The 16,822-nt window shown below is 37.9% G+C and overlaps 3 long non-coding RNA genes across 5 annotated transcripts in view; 1 reads left to right on the top strand and 2 right to left on the bottom strand.

Moving 5' to 3' along the window:
• Positions 1–6,153, bottom strand: part of LOC106745519 — a 17,372-nt gene extending 11,219 nt beyond the window's left edge. The window contains exons 1-2 of the long non-coding RNA XR_001374532.1: positions 6,066–6,153; positions 2,682–3,262 (exon numbers count right to left, since the gene is read on the bottom strand). This is a non-coding gene — a long non-coding RNA (uncharacterized LOC106745519). The remainder of the gene's footprint in view (positions 1–2,681; positions 3,263–6,065) is intronic.
• A 1,540-nt stretch (positions 6,154–7,693) lies between these two features.
• Positions 7,694–10,271, top strand: LOC106745518. The gene is made up of 3 exons (XR_001374531.1): positions 7,694–7,777; positions 7,855–8,009; positions 8,221–10,271. It is a non-coding gene; the product is annotated as an uncharacterized LOC106745518 (long non-coding RNA).
• LOC106745517 lies at positions 8,960–15,122 on the bottom strand. 3 transcript variants are annotated; one of them, XR_001374529.1, is made up of 3 exons: positions 14,914–15,122; positions 10,418–11,682; positions 8,960–10,280 (listed from the first exon to the last, which is right to left on the bottom strand). It is a non-coding gene; the product is annotated as an uncharacterized LOC106745517 (long non-coding RNA). The 3 variants fall into 3 exon arrangements; XR_001374530.1 differs by lacking the exon at positions 14,914–15,122 and having other exon boundaries at positions 10,418–11,218; positions 11,557–12,001; XR_001374528.1 differs by lacking the exon at positions 14,914–15,122 and having other exon boundaries at positions 10,418–12,001.
• Positions 15,123–16,822: the final 1,700 nt, after the last annotated feature.

Here is a 16,822-nt window from a genome sequence, read left to right as displayed (position 1 = left end):
GGGGGGGGGGGGGGGGGGTGAAGACGAGGTTCGATACGATTGAACGTTCAATACGGTTATTATAATTATTCTTCGTCCGATCGGTTACATCGTGCGTATAGTCGGTATACTTGCTAATCGACATCGAATGTAGGTCAAATAGTACGATATAATGTGATGCGAAAGGTACTGCGATACGTCTACCTATGGAAAATCGTGAAAACCAGAGCGAGCTGTGAAATTTCAGGACGTTGTGTTACGATATAGACGCGTTATGGTATGAGGATTGTCCGTTTTTAATCCTTTACGTTGAAACAACGTATCACGAGTAACTTATTTCGTCAAAACAAACAATACTCAGTGATGAAGAACTATAAAAAATATCGTTTGTTGATTTTGATAGATTTTGAGTATGTTATAGAGCAAGAAAAAGTAACAGACTATGTCAGATTGTGTTTTTCTTTGTTTTTTATGTATTCATATAACCTCAACGTTTAAAAGTTAAACAGCACCTACTATTTCGAAAACAAAACCTGAAACTCACTGAGAATGTTTATCCTCAGAGAATTTTATTGAAAATCAGGAACAAATCAAATAACAATCATAATATAGCGATCCGATCAATGAATAGTATTGGTTGGATTAGCGCACAATATAAAACTTTTAATATTTTTTCATTTTTTAAATCACTGCAATAGCGAGAAATAAAACCAAGTTTTTTTATAAGCCAAGGCTGTTATTGACTTTAGATGTTTTTAAAAAATGTAAGATCCGAGCAAAACATCAGTTTAAGGTCACGAATAATAATAACAATACTGGACTAGAAGACTAGACTAGAAAAGAATTTCAAAATTCTTTTTCTGTGATAACTCTTAGCTGCATTTTTCTTCAATAATATCATATGAGAAGCATTTTGAACATTTTTCAATTATTGAATAACACCGTATCACGAGTAACTTATTTCGTCAAAACAAACAATACTCAGTGATGAAGAACTATAAAAAATATCGTTTATTGATTTTGATAGATTTTGAGTATGTTATAGAGCAAGAAAAAGTAACAGACTATGTCAGATTGTGTTTTTCTTTGTTTTTTATGTAACTGGACCTAATGTATGGAACTATTGCATAAAATAGGACGTATTATGTACAAATGCGCGTTCAATTTCACTTTGGGAAAAAGTCCTTTTGAAAGTATCATAAGATTTTTAGCGGGATCACTTCTTTCAACATCATCAAAAATGTATTATGGAGTGGGCATATCAATGAAAAAATAGAAATTTATTAACGAATATTATGTTAACGTAAACTTTCATTAAAACGCGTTTGTCTTTTTTATCAAAACTATGTTTGTCCGAATGATGAACGTTCTAACTCATTTTATAATGCACTAATTGCTTTGCAATTTTAGACGAATATTCTTTATTATTATATATTCTCTATTTTCTATTACTGAGAGTTTTAATCGATTTATTTTATTCTTTTTTTAGCATTAAACTCTGGTTATTTTGTAAAATCCTTAATCGTGTTTTCAATTATTTATAATTACGATAATTTTTTGCAAAATTAAAAAAAGTGGCTTGATAACAAATAGAGTTGAGTTAAACTAAAAGATATTTTTTAGAATCCTTTATTCTCAGCTTTAATTTGCGAGCTATATAATAACTTCTAATTATCCCTGCTTTTAATTGGACGCTCCGTCATAAGGCATATATTTCTGTTGTTTTTCATTAAAGTGATGTCTTTTATTATTTTACGCGTTTACATAAATTAAAATAAAAATTTTATATGAAGCGTCTGACAATCGTCGTGTGCAGATAAAATGGATCAAATTGAACAGGGGTGTTGAACAGGAATGCCATTTTGCAAACGCAATGATATTATTTTGCCGCGATATAGCCGAAATAATTGAGTGTCAAAATATATATATATATATGAGTCGCTATCGTGATTCTTTTCATCGCCTCATAAATCATCTGATCCTTCTATATACACTTCTTTCCTTTTATCGTTAAATTAACGAACTAATGTGAAGAATCGACGTCTCTGTCATATATGGTATTAGATTATGGTAATTTAATAAATATTATTATACAGATCGCGAAAAATTGTAAAATCCAGATCGTCCTTTGCGCCCATTGCCGAATCTAAGTTAAAACAACAGTCAGCTATTCGGCTCTTTCGATATGGCGACACTAAAAAGCTATAATTACTTACCATAATAAAAGATTAACATTTACGAAAGACGTAGAAAAAGAAAACGGACGAGCGTGCTCAATTTACTTTTCCATTGTAGCGCGCTTTAAATAAGACTCTACTTCTCGTACGATACGCACGATTTCCGCAGCGAGAGGTTTAAAAATCACGTTCATCAACGAGACAACATGAGCGAGAGAAGCGGCAGAAGTGAGATCTTGGAAACGAAATAATAACTCAACGTAATGTTAATAAGAAAAAGAAGGAAGGAGTGTAAGGTTGGAGAATGTGAAAGTACACAGTGAGGAAAAGCGCTCACATGTATCAAGTGACATCGTCCGGTCGTTATCCACACCGGAAGAGAGTCAAGTTGCTATCTTTTTTTAGCTCAGCTACCGACGGCAAAAGTGTGATAGATAGATAATGTAGAAACGGCCGGTGTGATAACAAGCGGGGTGTGGTCGTACAACCCCTCCATAAGGATAACACTAGGCTAGATGAACTTACGGGTGAGAGACACGTCGGTGTAGGCTTCTCACGGACATGGTTTTGTTCTTGCTACGACTCGTGGTGACGGTCGTAGTCGTGGTACAACCCGAGCCGCTGGCGCTTCCGTTCGGCGTGGCGCGGCGTGACGCAGCAGCCGGGGGAGCATGCGGCTCCCCCTGCTGAATCGCCACGGCCACCGCCGCCGACGTGAGGCCCCCCGAGGTCGCCAGGCCGGTACGCCGAAAGGGGCCCGAGGTAGCCGCTAATCGGCGTGCTAATCTGCGGGCGAGCCGACGGGCCAGGCGCGCCCCTGCGGCACCGGCACCCACGCTGACGGCGTTTCTGTGCCACCCCCCGGGCCAGGGGGTGGTACACACACTGGTTTGAGTTACCGCACTACGTTTCTTCTTGCACTTCCACGCGGCTTTCGCTCCTCTCTCCCCCTCCTCTCGTGCTATCTTCTCGTTTTTCTTCCTTCTTCTCTTTTTTTGCCTTGTTAATAATCGTTATTTGACACTCCGTGTCTCATTGATATTCATCCACGCTCGGTTGAGCTCTTTCGCCGGCAATGAATATCGTTTGTTGAGTCCTGCGTTCCACTGAAACACAGCAAACAAAAAGATCATCATGACATCACGAATGATACTTAAACGAGGATAAAAAGGGAAATGCGCGCAGTTGGGATTGCATGAATAACTTGATTGCTCTAGAATAGTAGCTTTTTGGGCTTGAAGTAAATGTTTATTTTAGACATTTAAACATATCAATCGTGGAAACATTATTTTCTAATACTTTGCTCCATCTATCGAGCAGCTGGCTCTTCCGATTAAAAGAATGGCAGCTTCGACACACTTTCGGATGCATCCGCAGCAGGTGGTGTTGGAGCGATCGGAATAAGCCGCGTGAGGAAAAATTATCAGCCCAACAAATAAATGGTGTCCCTTTTGCGTTATCGTGCTGCAAGACAGTTTTCTCCTCTCTATTGTATCGCTCAAACGAATGAGTTATCATATAGTTTTGATAATACTTACATTATTGTTGATAATACTCAGCATTAATTGTCTGACTCATAATGTCTTTCATGAAATGAGGAGAATAACACTTTTTTTTAAATATTCACGGTCAACCTATGATTCTTCTTTCTCTTTTAGGATTGTCGTACAAAACTCATCGCCAGTAATGGTTTTGCACAAAGGTGCCTTCATTTAATGTCTCATTATCAAGGATATCGCCGAACCTCCTCTGTTTGTTCTCTCCGCGAGCTGAGCTCGTGTAGAATTCATCGATTCCATCGGCCTAGTTTCTGAATTTTTCCCAGCTTATGTAAGCGAACAGAAATTGATTGACGGGTTAGTCTTAGTTTAATTTACTCGTAACGCAAGCTCATTTTGAATCTAAGCAGGATTTTCATTCAATAATTGCTCAAGCTCCTCATCTTCAAATGTTTTCGGCGCGCGTTCTTCTTGATGAAGAAAGAAATCACCACTTGAAAACTTTTGCTACCACAAATTTTATACAACGTGATAGCGAATTTGAGCAAATCATATTTGCAGCCTCATTTTTAAAAAATTAAAAAGAACGCAGTGTTTAATATTGGTGGTTGGCAACATCGTTGTGCAGTAATGTATCGGCCGTATATGCGGCGCCACTTTCTCAAAAGCAACACGCGATTCGTTATAATAACAACGTTGGAAACCATCGTGTGAGTATATAAGCCGTCACTAAAGCGATCCGAACAACGATCGAGTAAAGGGGACTGCAGGCACCGGTCTGAAATCGGTTTCTGCTGATTACGATCACCGTGTTACTTCCGTCTCCGTGAGCAACCGATTCATCTCAATATGTCCGCGCTTCGTCGGAAGAACCGTACGTTAACAAACAAATCGAGAACCACCAAGTATACCGACCCGCCCGTGGGATCCGCCGTTTTATCCACCGGCGCTTACCATCGCTGTCTCTCACCGAATTATGTTCCGAATCGACCACATCTCGCGCACGAGCGTGACAGTACCGAGCGATTATCTGATTTTTTGCCGAGCCTGGCATCCAAAATCCGCGGACACTAACCAGTGACACTAACGACCGACGTCGACCGTTAGAAAATGTAATTCATATTAACGTCCTAGGAACGGCAATGCTGAATTTATATATGCCAAGGACCTTCTGATATTATTTTTGATAATCTTGCAAGAAAAAATCCTATATAGCACACTCACGTTGAATCAACATTTCAGAAAGATTGCGTAATGTAAATTCAACATTGAAAAGAAATGTCCGCTGCATTGTCAGACGTTGTTGAATTCAATATTCATGGAAAACATTGTGAAAAAAAGAAGCCGATAACGTACGTTTTTTTTTTCTTTTTCATATTCCTAAATGGATCCGATCTCAAGCGGCGATCAGCCGATAACCTATCGACTCTAATGGTTGCTGTTGCTGAGAAATAGGCGACGAGTACAACCAGCTATCAGCTCGTATAATATATATTTATATTGTATGTATTTCTTATATTGACAAAATTGTTCCTTTGCTATACATCCAAGAATAATCGATATGGAATTCACCGGAAAATTCTCGATACCAAAGAAAGCCATTTTTCATATGTCAAACTTTCCTTCAAATAATACTTTCTAAATGAGACTTGTTTGAATAATTTTCAATCGCTTTTCGTCAACAACTGAATAGCTCAATCTTTTTTCTTCAGAAAGGGATTTCACAAACAATCTGCAAAGTTAGTTAATCTAATTTCTTAATAAATGAAAAATAATTTTAAAAATATAAATATTCAATTTCATTTTAAAAATATAAATATTCAATTTCATATATAAAATAAATTAAATCATATTTCATAATTTTGTGATATTTTCATATTAGCATATGCGCAAAATGAGAAGATTGGTCGCTGAGATTCCGACAATATTATAATGTAAGGATGGTACATATTAAAATGTATAAGATTATAACCTCTCTAAAATATTCGGTACTGTAGAAAATATTTCGATTCGACAAATATTACATCTTCATCATGTACAAATAACTCGGCCAATAGTAGAAAACAGCATAGTATTTTCCTAATAATATTTCAAATATATTTGCATTACAAACTGTTAGATCATTTTCAAGGAAACTTTAATTCATTATACATTTGATTTTGTTTTCAAAAAACGGAAAACTTATTCTTTTGCACCTTCGTACAATTTTTCGTACTTTCATTTGTTGTTAACGATGATAAATCTTCACAGGTCTATTCGTAGAGATATTCACGAAAAAACTAACAGCAGAGGATTTTCTAAGAAACATTCACTTGAGGAAAATCAACTTACCCGTCTGCAATTGGACCTATCGTCCTCGGTTCGGTTTTTTAATAATAATAATAATCGCTCGAATGCTCGCTTTACGCACCTGGCGATTTATCATGACCGGTGATGAAGGAAATCCCGCATCGAAATCTCGTCCCGATCTTCCATGCGGTAGTAGAGAATTTTCCTTGACGTCGTCGCGGAGATCAAGCGGTAATCAATTCGCAGATTCGACCGCCATCAAGCATTGTTATCCCGATCGAAAACACTCGCGTGCAACACTCGCCATCGCGCCTCGCGGCGTTCGTTCTTTCGTTCATTCATGCGGTTGGTGATTCTCCATGAGAACGCACGTGGGATCCTCCACCCCTCGCGCGATCCTTCGCTATATATATCATAATATCACAATGGATGATTTTGTCCTCTTGACAATGTTAGATAACCTTAAGCTTAAAAATCACAGTTGTGAATTGATAACGGTACGTGAGTGGCTCCTCGCGGTGCGACATCTTCCTTATCGGACATATTCCTTCCTTCCTCCCCGTAGCGACCTTCACTGAAGTCAATCAACGCGCGCGCGTGTTCGATAACGCCGTTATTTATCCTTTTACGATCCGCTGCGGACGGATTACTGCGTTTTCCTCTCCCAGCAGGCCCGATCGCCGATTCCCGACTCGACGGCGTTATCGATCATCCTCGTGTTTTCCGGCCCCTCCTACCCCGCGGAAACTTTCCCTCCGCCGACACAGTGACTCGGTGTGTACGAAATCCCCCCCTCTCCTCTCCCTCTTCTCTCTCGTCCTTGACTTCTCGCCCAGGGGAAAAGTATCACCCGACAACGATGCGACAGCCGAATCGCGGAGAACACACGATCGGACAATCAGTCTGTGCAGTGATGCCTTCTTTCCTGGGGTAGCGCGATGCCATCGTCGTGCTCTTAGCGGTTGCTCGGTGTTGCGACGAGACGTTGTTCGCCTCTTCTTCGCGCCGATGACGCCTCGCGGATGGTCATTGTTCTCTCTCGCCGCACCATTATCGCAAATTAGAATGTTTCGTCTCGGCGAAAGACCGTCTGATAAAGAGAGAGAGGCGAGGCGAGGTATTCATAATTTCTCGATTCTTTTCTACGATATGCTCGCGCGAGAATATTTTCACTTTGCACTGAACTCGTTATCGCACGCGGATCCCACGGGAATGGAATCCCGATATATTCACGTGACTGTGTGATACCCTCGTCTTGTCGTCACGAGGACTCTCGCGTCGCCTTTCGCGTATTGGCGGAAAGGCGTCGTCAGCACTGGTAACTGAACGAATCTAGGTGGATGGGTGAAATTTTACCGGTTGGCGACCCCGATACGCGTTCGCGCCGGTAGTGACAATAACGAAGCCGCGAATGGCAACTGCCGAGTACTCCGCCGTTTCTCCGCGCAAGCTTCTCACCGCCCCCACCTTTCACCCCTTTCTCCCGTTATCGCGTGCTGCACTCTCGGAATCATCTCGTAGCTTTAACGCGCGCGATACTGCTCTTCTTCGGAAGAGTTCCTCGTTATCGATCTCGAAGGACCTCATTCTCGCGAGAAAGAAATCATTTCTTCCTTTCCTCCGTGTGTGCGACCGAGGAAAAGGAGATCGCGTGCATACGCACGCGCATATCCCCAAACCTTGGACTGCTCCTCCTCCTCCTCCTCAGACATAGCTACGCTATAACAGTCTGATCGTGCCACTCGCATCGTTTCCCGAAAACGCACTTTCACCACAAGCTTTTATTTTTATCATCTATTATATCTCGCTACTCCATGTGATGTTGCATAAATGGTAAACTTTTAAGAATTATTATTTTATCTTTGCAGGAAAATATGAGAGCGCGTAATTCCACATAAGTTTGTTTTCAGAAAAGAATCCATGACCTCGCGGTAGAAGTCTCCAGTTTGGCCCTGTCGTCCGTCTTCAAAGGCGCCCCTTTCTCTTGGATCGTCTTTGAGCGGTTTTTAAACATAAATATCACTCGAATACGTGGTTAATTTAGTACAATATGATAGTGTTGCAGGTAAGATGTTTATCATTTTTATTCTTATTGAAAAGAAACATATATATATATATTCTAATCCTTCCCCAAGTTCATCAGTAGTCACAAATCGAAAATTATGAATCTAAAATATTGGTGGGATTAGCTATATTCGATGAATAATATATAACTAATTCAGTGTCATCCAGCATCATATGTAACGATAATTTTTTTATATTTCTTCTTACAAAAGTTATCTGGTGAACTTAATTATGGCACAAATGAGGTAAGCTTCAACTTGCTGCCCCACCAACATATAAACGTCATGTAAATGTTTGAGAACCGTTGGAAAACGGGCCAGAATGTACATTTTTGGCACTTCATACAGATATGTTCGGATCGTTAGAAAAACAAACTGTTCAGCAGGTCAATCAACGAGAAACGTTTCTTAAACGTTTACATAACATTTTGTGGAGTACACTACAAACAACATTACTGATTTTACAACACAGTGAATATTTATGTTATAAAATATTCTTATTTTTAGGTAACACATTGAAAATAGTAGAACGGTAATCTCGTCTCGCATTCCATTAAAAAATCTATATTCAAGAGACCTCTCATTCCATCAATGTGTTATAAGACAAGCACAGTAGACGTATTCAAAACGCAGCTCGATGTAAGTGCAATTCCATTAGAAGTAGTTCAGTTGTATGTACACGAAATTTGATCAGTCCTTTATGAAGTATCTCAGGCGACGTTTTATAACATGTACATTACAGGCTGCGTTCCAGTTCCGAAAATCTATAGTAACATGAACTAGATTTTCAACGCTGGCAGTAAATTTTGGAACACAGAAATTCACAATGCGTTTTTGTAAATGAGGTATAAACGTGAAACAGAAAATCTCGTGGAAAAAAAGAAAACTTACAGTATAAAGAGTACAATTTGCAAAATGATTACACTTTACAGAGCAAGAGAAAGACGACAAGAAAAATATACTAATTTATATAACTCTTACATTTTAGTTACATTTTTAACAATTACATATAACATCTGTATTACTTCCCGCATAACAGTTACATAACATCTGTATAATATTTTAGTGACATGTTATATTTACATTATATAATTCATATATGTAGAAAATTACTACTAACTGGTACATGTGTGTTATTAGGTGTACAAATTAATTCGCTGCCTTTTTTCATCAAATTCAAAGTTTATTTACAAAAAGTCAAATACAAGCTTAATGTTCAAAATAATTTCCATCATTTTCTATGACTTCATTCCATGTATATCGAGTAACTGATGAATGCCCTTGCGGGAAAAAAACTTAGTAATTTTGACTCAATAAAGTCATCAATGTTTTTACGGGCCTTGTCAACTTTTTTAAAATGTGTATCCGCCAGATGATTTTGAAGCGACCAAAATAGATGGTAAATAGCCCTGACGGGGCTAGATCTCTAGAATAAGCTGCACGAGAGAGAAATTCCCAGCCCAATGTTTAGATGAGATCCTTCCTCTCTTTTGCGACATGTGGCCGCGCGTTATCGTGCAGCAGAATCACTTGCCTATTCTTCTATTGTCAGTAAAAGGTTTTTTTACAAGTTTTATGGGTCACCTTCTATATAGCACTTTCATCCAAAGCGGAACAAATCATTTCGATAGACTGAGCAGCATTTTGATTCAACCGAAGTGCAAGAAGGTTGCCTAAGTTGTTTTTTTTTTCAAACAACATCGTGATAACTACTGTTTTCTGAGGTTATAAGACGGCAACTATTATAATGCTTCTTAAAGCTTAAGGTTGGCACTTTCAAATCATCTTAGGATGGAAAAAAAATTTTAATTTGAATCAAAGTTACTGGACATTAAATGCAAAGGCACCGAATCAATTTATACACGTAATACATTGCGTATTACATTCCGTTTCATTATAAGAACGTAACAGTTACATATCCATGTTTGCGCTAGGTCATCTCACGCTTTACTTAATGTGGCAAAAATGTCACGACTCGTTTGAATTTTATATCAGTCATATTTAATTTCAAATCATTTTTAATCACTTCAGTACTTAATATTCGACATACTTCCCCTACAAAAGATATATACGTAAAATGATGAAATTCGATGCTGCGGTAATTCATATAAATTTGCTTAGCGATATTCTTCTTCTTGGTGTAGCTGTTCCAACTTTGAGATTCCAGCACATCACCGGAACGTAATTACGCTTAAACGTCTACTTGAGGCCAGCGTCATCAAAATTGAAATGCATCCACTTGATGATACAGAGATGTATCCAGATAGCCAAACCTGCGCAAACAGAGTTTGCTATAAATTTTTTATAGCAGAAAGGCAACAAATCCAACAGAATCTGTTTTATTTTTTGGTATGGGATTCTAATCGAATTTGCTGCAAATCTGCGCGTTATCTGAAGACAATTTGCTTACTGGGGTAAAATCGTATCGAAGTATGGTTGCTCTGCGTGCAGAAAAACGTCATTATGCATAGTTCGACAAATGTGACATTATGAGGAAACACCGTCCGTGGTTCCTGGAATATGTATGGGCCTATAGTTGACGGGCAACGACTTAGGGAAGAAATTCATATCCAAATCTGATACTTTCTCTTCTGTCGCTCTCCACATTTCTATGTAAATCATCACCAACCATTGCACGCACTTTATATAATGCTTTACATTTTTTTTTTCGAGCAATACTGATCGAGCAGTATTCTATCGACATCAATTTCCGTGACACTCTTTACTCTCTCGTTACAGATGAGGTGATATGCCAAATATTATGTACAATTTTCAGAACAATCTTTTTCCACAAACAACTTTTTACACTCAGCAAACGTTTTAAGTCAAGAGGATCTGCTTTGCAATAGGAATTCCCATAATACATGTTGCAGTTGCCATATTGATAATAAATATCCCCCTCCTTAAAATTTGGCATTGCTGATTATTCTTGCTGCTTCTTCTTCTTCTTCTTCCTCCTCCTATTATCTTAGCTGTGTTCTGCTTGGGGTTTCTAAGCGTCTGATTGAGGTGATTACAGGACTTCTCGTTACTACTACCCGATACTTAATGCGCAAATTGATTTCCTATTTTTCTACGTTCCCTTCATTTTTTACCTTTTTGTCGATTTTTGAAGTTGTACGAAAGCTCTAAGGGTTGACACGTTATACCGCAATTGTAATTATACAGAAAAGTCATCAGAGCTTTTTCTCAATCTACAATATACTGTTTACTGAAATGAGATACAGTTTCGGTTAACCTATTACTTTAAATGAAGGATTTGGAGAGACGATAAAAGAAATGTATTATAGTTGCCAATTACAACGGCAGATTTATTACATGTCTTTTTAATTAATTACGTCAGCCCTTCAATTGAGACTTAATATAACGAATATGAAATTTAAACGAGTGGTGACATTCATGCTACATTGCGAGACGTAGCTTTGACTTAAAAATCAATGTAATTTTGAATTAATAAAAAAATATTAATTTTTGGATTTGTATAGATTAATGGAGAAACCGCACGCATACATAATACTCCAGAGGAACTTACGGATAACGGATACATACATTATATACATTACATTACATCCTGTGTCGAAACGTGAACATTGCATCATGTGAGATTGTATTAGAGAGCTAAACTGAGAATGGATAATGTAAAACAGCGTCATTTGATCAAAACCTGAAAAATCCCTAAATAAATATTTCCCACGTTAATAAAGAATTTTCGCGCTATCTATTCTACTTTAAGGCTTTATTAATATTTACACATACCAAATATCCCGGGAAAAAATGATTATATATGAATTTTGTCTCTATATGCTCATATCATCATATGCTCTATATGCTATATACACATACGTGTATATATATATATATATATATATACACAACATACCCATATAATCATACCCAAAGCCAAACTCTTATCATCATTGGATAAATATATTTTTAATCTTACAACTTTGCTTCTTACATATTTATCACTATCGTTTTCGAGATATTTTATAACATTTAACATTTCTGAACTTTTAGAAGACACTACATATAATTTTATATGATTGTATATAAACTTTTTTCCCGAGATAAAATTAATTTCAATAGAGAATTAGGGATCAACGTGAAATATCTTGCCAGTCCATTATGTGGAAAATCATTTCATAAAAACTTATAGCCAACTCAAAAAAATAAAAAGCAAAAGAGCAAAAGACCCATGAAATATATACATGTGTTAAAAAAAAAGCAATATTATAAGCAATATTAACAGCCACCAAGCAGCTCATGCTATAACTAAGCTTCTCGGAAACTACCCAGGTAAAACAGAAAGTGACGATGACTTCAAAATAACGTCAAAATAATGTCAAAATGACAAGAAAATAATCTATAAAAATTCATTTTTTTATCATCTCTTCATCATTTTGACATCATGTTAACGTTATCGTCACTTTTTGTTTTACCTGAGTAAATTGATTAACTCCACTTAATGTAACTTCTTTAACTTTAGCACATTAAGTATGTGCTATAATATTTAAAGTTAGAAATTAACAAAAAGTGAAGTTATTCAGTTTAACTTCCGACAAACTTAGTTACAAATTCAAGGACGTAGGTGGATATTTAATTAGGCCTGTTCTACGATACATCGTATGTAGGAGTCGGATCGCAGCCAATGGCCCAATAAAATTCTTTCTCGAAAAATGAATTCTCTCATTGGATCAGTGGCTGCTTTCCGATGTACAACTCCGACATACGGCGTATTGTAGAACAGGCCTTAGTCCCGGTCGGAAACATTTGGCTTATGCCTAGGGACATCTACTCGCGGGTCGCTGTGTCCGACTGAATCTGTGTGCATCTGGTATCCTCCTCTATCAGCAGCAAATAAACGCAAAAAATATACATCTTTTGTTGCGTTTGTTTGATGCGAATTATCGGATAACATGAGAGCCAAATGTCGTGCAGCAACTGTCATGATATTTCGAGCCTTCTATCCCTCAGAATCGCAGAGTTCGAATCGGAAAAAGCTAATTACGTTTCTTTGTTTTTACGTCTGTCAACGTGAAAAACATTCTTTCGGCAACAGCATTTGTGTTAGGAAGAGACTGAATTACACTGATTAATTTTTTAATCATGAAATGTTTAAATACCCCATCACTTCGTATATCAAAAGAGACAGCTGACATGCTTGACGCTTGTCAAACAAATGTCAGCTGTACTTTTTGACATCTTACTTTTGCATGAAACATTTTTTTTCAAAAATACTTATTTTTCGGAAAAAAAGATTAACGAAATTAAAATGAGACACTTTGTATAATTATGTATATCCACACGAAATAAAAATATTGTTGAATGAAATGCGAACAAAATATTTTGATTAAATGTTTATATGGTAGGCAGCCATAAAGCATTGACTTCAATTACATTCGTATAACAGTATTTTTAAGATGTAGGACACATATAATTATATATGCCTGGAAAAAAAGATCATATATGAGATTTGGCCATATATATGACTGTATAATCATATATATCCACAACGAAAAAAATATTGTTGTTTACAAAATTATACGCAATCAAAATAAATGCTTCTGGTTACTTCTGAGTACTTCTGAGAGTACATGAAATCGACATTTAATTAAATGACATAACATCATTTTTTTCGTATAGACATATACGATCACACATAGGGACAAAATACTCATATATGATTTTATATAATTATATATGACCATATATGATCATTTTCTCCCAGGTGATTATACATAGACTTATATAGACAAAATTCATATATAATTATTTTTTTCTAGAAAGACATTATTACAGGAAAAAACGAGAATGTTTCGAAACGGAATTTGTTTTTTCTCCCACAAGTTGTAAACAATTTGTCAGCATTACAATCACTCACATCCAAATGAATAAATTCTATATAATAATTCCATTCAAACGTACTGAAAAAGAAACGTCACGTCTATTTGTCATTAGTTATATCGATTTGTTTCATTAACAAACACATTGTCATTTTCTAATGTTCCATCTAATTGCTCTTGGTTGCGAACATTTGAAACCTTACTAATAATTTCCGGCGACCTTATTATTAATTGTTGGCTTTTTCTCCGATTCATCGTCATACTCCGCAAGACATCGGGATATTTTGCAACGTTTTTAAAGAAATTCATAATCGATTCTGCCGTTTGGAATGAAATATTTTTTTCGGCAATTAATGCTGCAAGCTTAATTTCCGAAATGTTTTTTCGATCTTCAAAAGAAAGAAGCAATTTTTCGTCAAACGTAAAAAGATCTACAATGAAACCTCTTTCCTGACACTCAGAAATATGTTTCTTTGTATCAGAATGTCGCTTAAGTGAGTCGAGACCACATCGAAATACTGAATTGCAAAAGGAGCAAAAGCAATTGTACGGGTCATTTGGGACTTTTTCCAGCTATGGTCTGAATTTTTTATTTTCAAGCCATGAATGGCAAAATTCCCTCCTGCGAGATTCCTTCTCAATTGCGGTTGCTTCTTCAGAATCATTTTTTAACATATTGCTCTGATGAGCTTCTGATTTGGCATGCCTCGAAACTCGTGATGAGCAAGAAAACGTTTTATTGCAAATAACACAAAAATATAAACTGCTATCATCTGGAACTTCTTTTATCCAAGATTTAGAAATGTCGTTTTTTAGCCAATCACGAGAAAATCCAATTCTTCTAGCACACTTAGAATCCATATTGAAGAACGAAAGAATGTAGGAGAGTTAAAGTAAGAGAGCAATTAATTAAGAATAATGAAGTGCAACTACTTAAATAAATAAATATTTTTGCAAGAATATATGCTGTTTCATCTGACAAGAGGAAGAAAAAAAAAGAATGTAACTTTAATATTACATACAAATTTTACAGTACTCTACAAAAGTCAGAAATTACACTAACCTTTACACGAAAACCACTTCTCTTTACACTACACCCGAAAAATACGCAAGCAATTTTCTATTACTATCTAACAATTCTGCGTGCACAATCATGAGGCGGGTAACAGACTACAACAAATAACTATTGAATGACGGAACTATAGTATGAGACAAAGCAAAAACACGAGCATAGCGGCCAATCCCAGATATGTAAGAAGCCTCCCCACACATATTCACTCGTAGCAGAAAGAAGCCAGAGAGAGAGAGAGCGACCATGGCGACGATGTAATGGCTTCTGCTCACAGAACGCGACAACGCGCGACGGAAGTAAACTTCTAGTTCTTAGTGAAAAACGGCCTGTCGATTGGCTACCGTACGAATTTCTGCTGCGCGAAAGGCTGCTGTGAAAGGCGGAAGCCATACTTATATTTTAGAGATGAGCAAAATTATCGATGTTTACTTATTGAGGATGCGTCATACGACGAGTTTGTCGGATGTACTGTACCCGGAAACCCCGTGGCGAAAAGGAACGCAGCCGACCACAGAACGAGCAAAGAAACCGGGAGCAAAAACTCGAATGAGAGACTTTTTTAAGTTGTTTTATGTTTTATATTTACAATCTTTAGCTTAAACGTCGGTGTAGAGCATGAGACGCCATTTTTTTTTTCTTTTAACGAATAACACTATATTAGACTATTATATTAGATATTATATTAGATATTATATTAGACCATTATATTAGATATTATATTAGATATTATATTAGATAGACATTATATTAAATTATTATATTAGATTATTTTATTAGATATTATATTAGATTATAGATCAGATCAAGCACTATATTATAGTAGATTAAGTTTATTATTATAAGTTGCGCCTGTGAACCCGCACAGAGAAAGACGGCACAAGGCCATAAAGATGAAGAAGATTTCATGTTAACACAAATAATAAAATTTAACAATATCAATTTGAAGAAATCACCGGTCATCCCCGTGAGTAGCCAGCTAAAAGTGAGGTTAGGCCAGGTCCGGTGACTGGATCCAGTCCACTAAAAAATTAGGTTAGACCAGGTCGAGAGACTGGTCCCAGTCCGCCGGAAAGTAAGGTTAGGCCAGGTCGGCTAACTGGCGTCGGCGCGAAAGAGTGATTGGCCCCAGTCGAAGCACGTCAGGTAGGGCGGGGTCGAGCGACTGGCCCAGTCCATACAATTCAGGTTGGGCTAGGTTGGGAAACAGCGACAGGCGCTAGCCGAATCGGAAGATTGAAACGCGCGCGCAAGGCCCATGTGGGCTAACGACAATTGGCCGAAGCTGACAGCGGGCGAAAGCGATTGGCGGAGGCCGGTGACGACTGGATGCGCGCTTGCGCAAGCCTCCGAAGAGCGACAGCGATTGGCCGAGGCCAACAGCGAATCCGAGAGCCTCGCGGTAATAAGACCACGTTCGAAATTGTAGCAAGGAGGGTAGGGCCTTTTTCTCCCAGACCTTCGAGGTGAGAAGTCGTGGTAATCCGGGTCGAGATTTTCTTTATACGAGACGAAGTGAGATCCTGCCGACGAGGTTGCCCAGAACCATCCCCGAGAAGGACGACTTGGTGGACATCTCCAAACCAAGGCCCAGGAGACGTCGGGTAACGACCGATCGCCGTAGCTATGGTAAGTGGCACCGATCTTGGCCACTGTCCTTCCCCGCGTATCATCCTCGCATCGTCGCGAACACGCCGTCGGAAAAAAGATCACCGTACGGAAAAAGAACCTCCGTCAACGCGATAACGCGTTGGTCCGATATTGCGAACAACGCCGATTGCCCTTTGTTCGATCCTGCCGTAACTTGCTCGCATCGGGAATATTGCGTCACCCCTTTGTTTGCGTCCGATCCCGTCAAAACTTGCTCGCGTCGGGAATACCGCGTCGCACTGAGGTGTCGCGT

Source organism: Dinoponera quadriceps, unplaced genomic scaffold, assembly GCF_001313825.1.
Source record: "Dinoponera quadriceps isolate SergipeBrazil2010 unplaced genomic scaffold, ASM131382v1 scaffold1578, whole genome shotgun sequence".
Classification (NCBI taxonomy): domain Eukaryota; kingdom Metazoa; phylum Arthropoda; class Insecta; order Hymenoptera; family Formicidae; genus Dinoponera; species Dinoponera quadriceps.
This window is presented reverse-complemented; position numbering and strand designations above follow the sequence as displayed.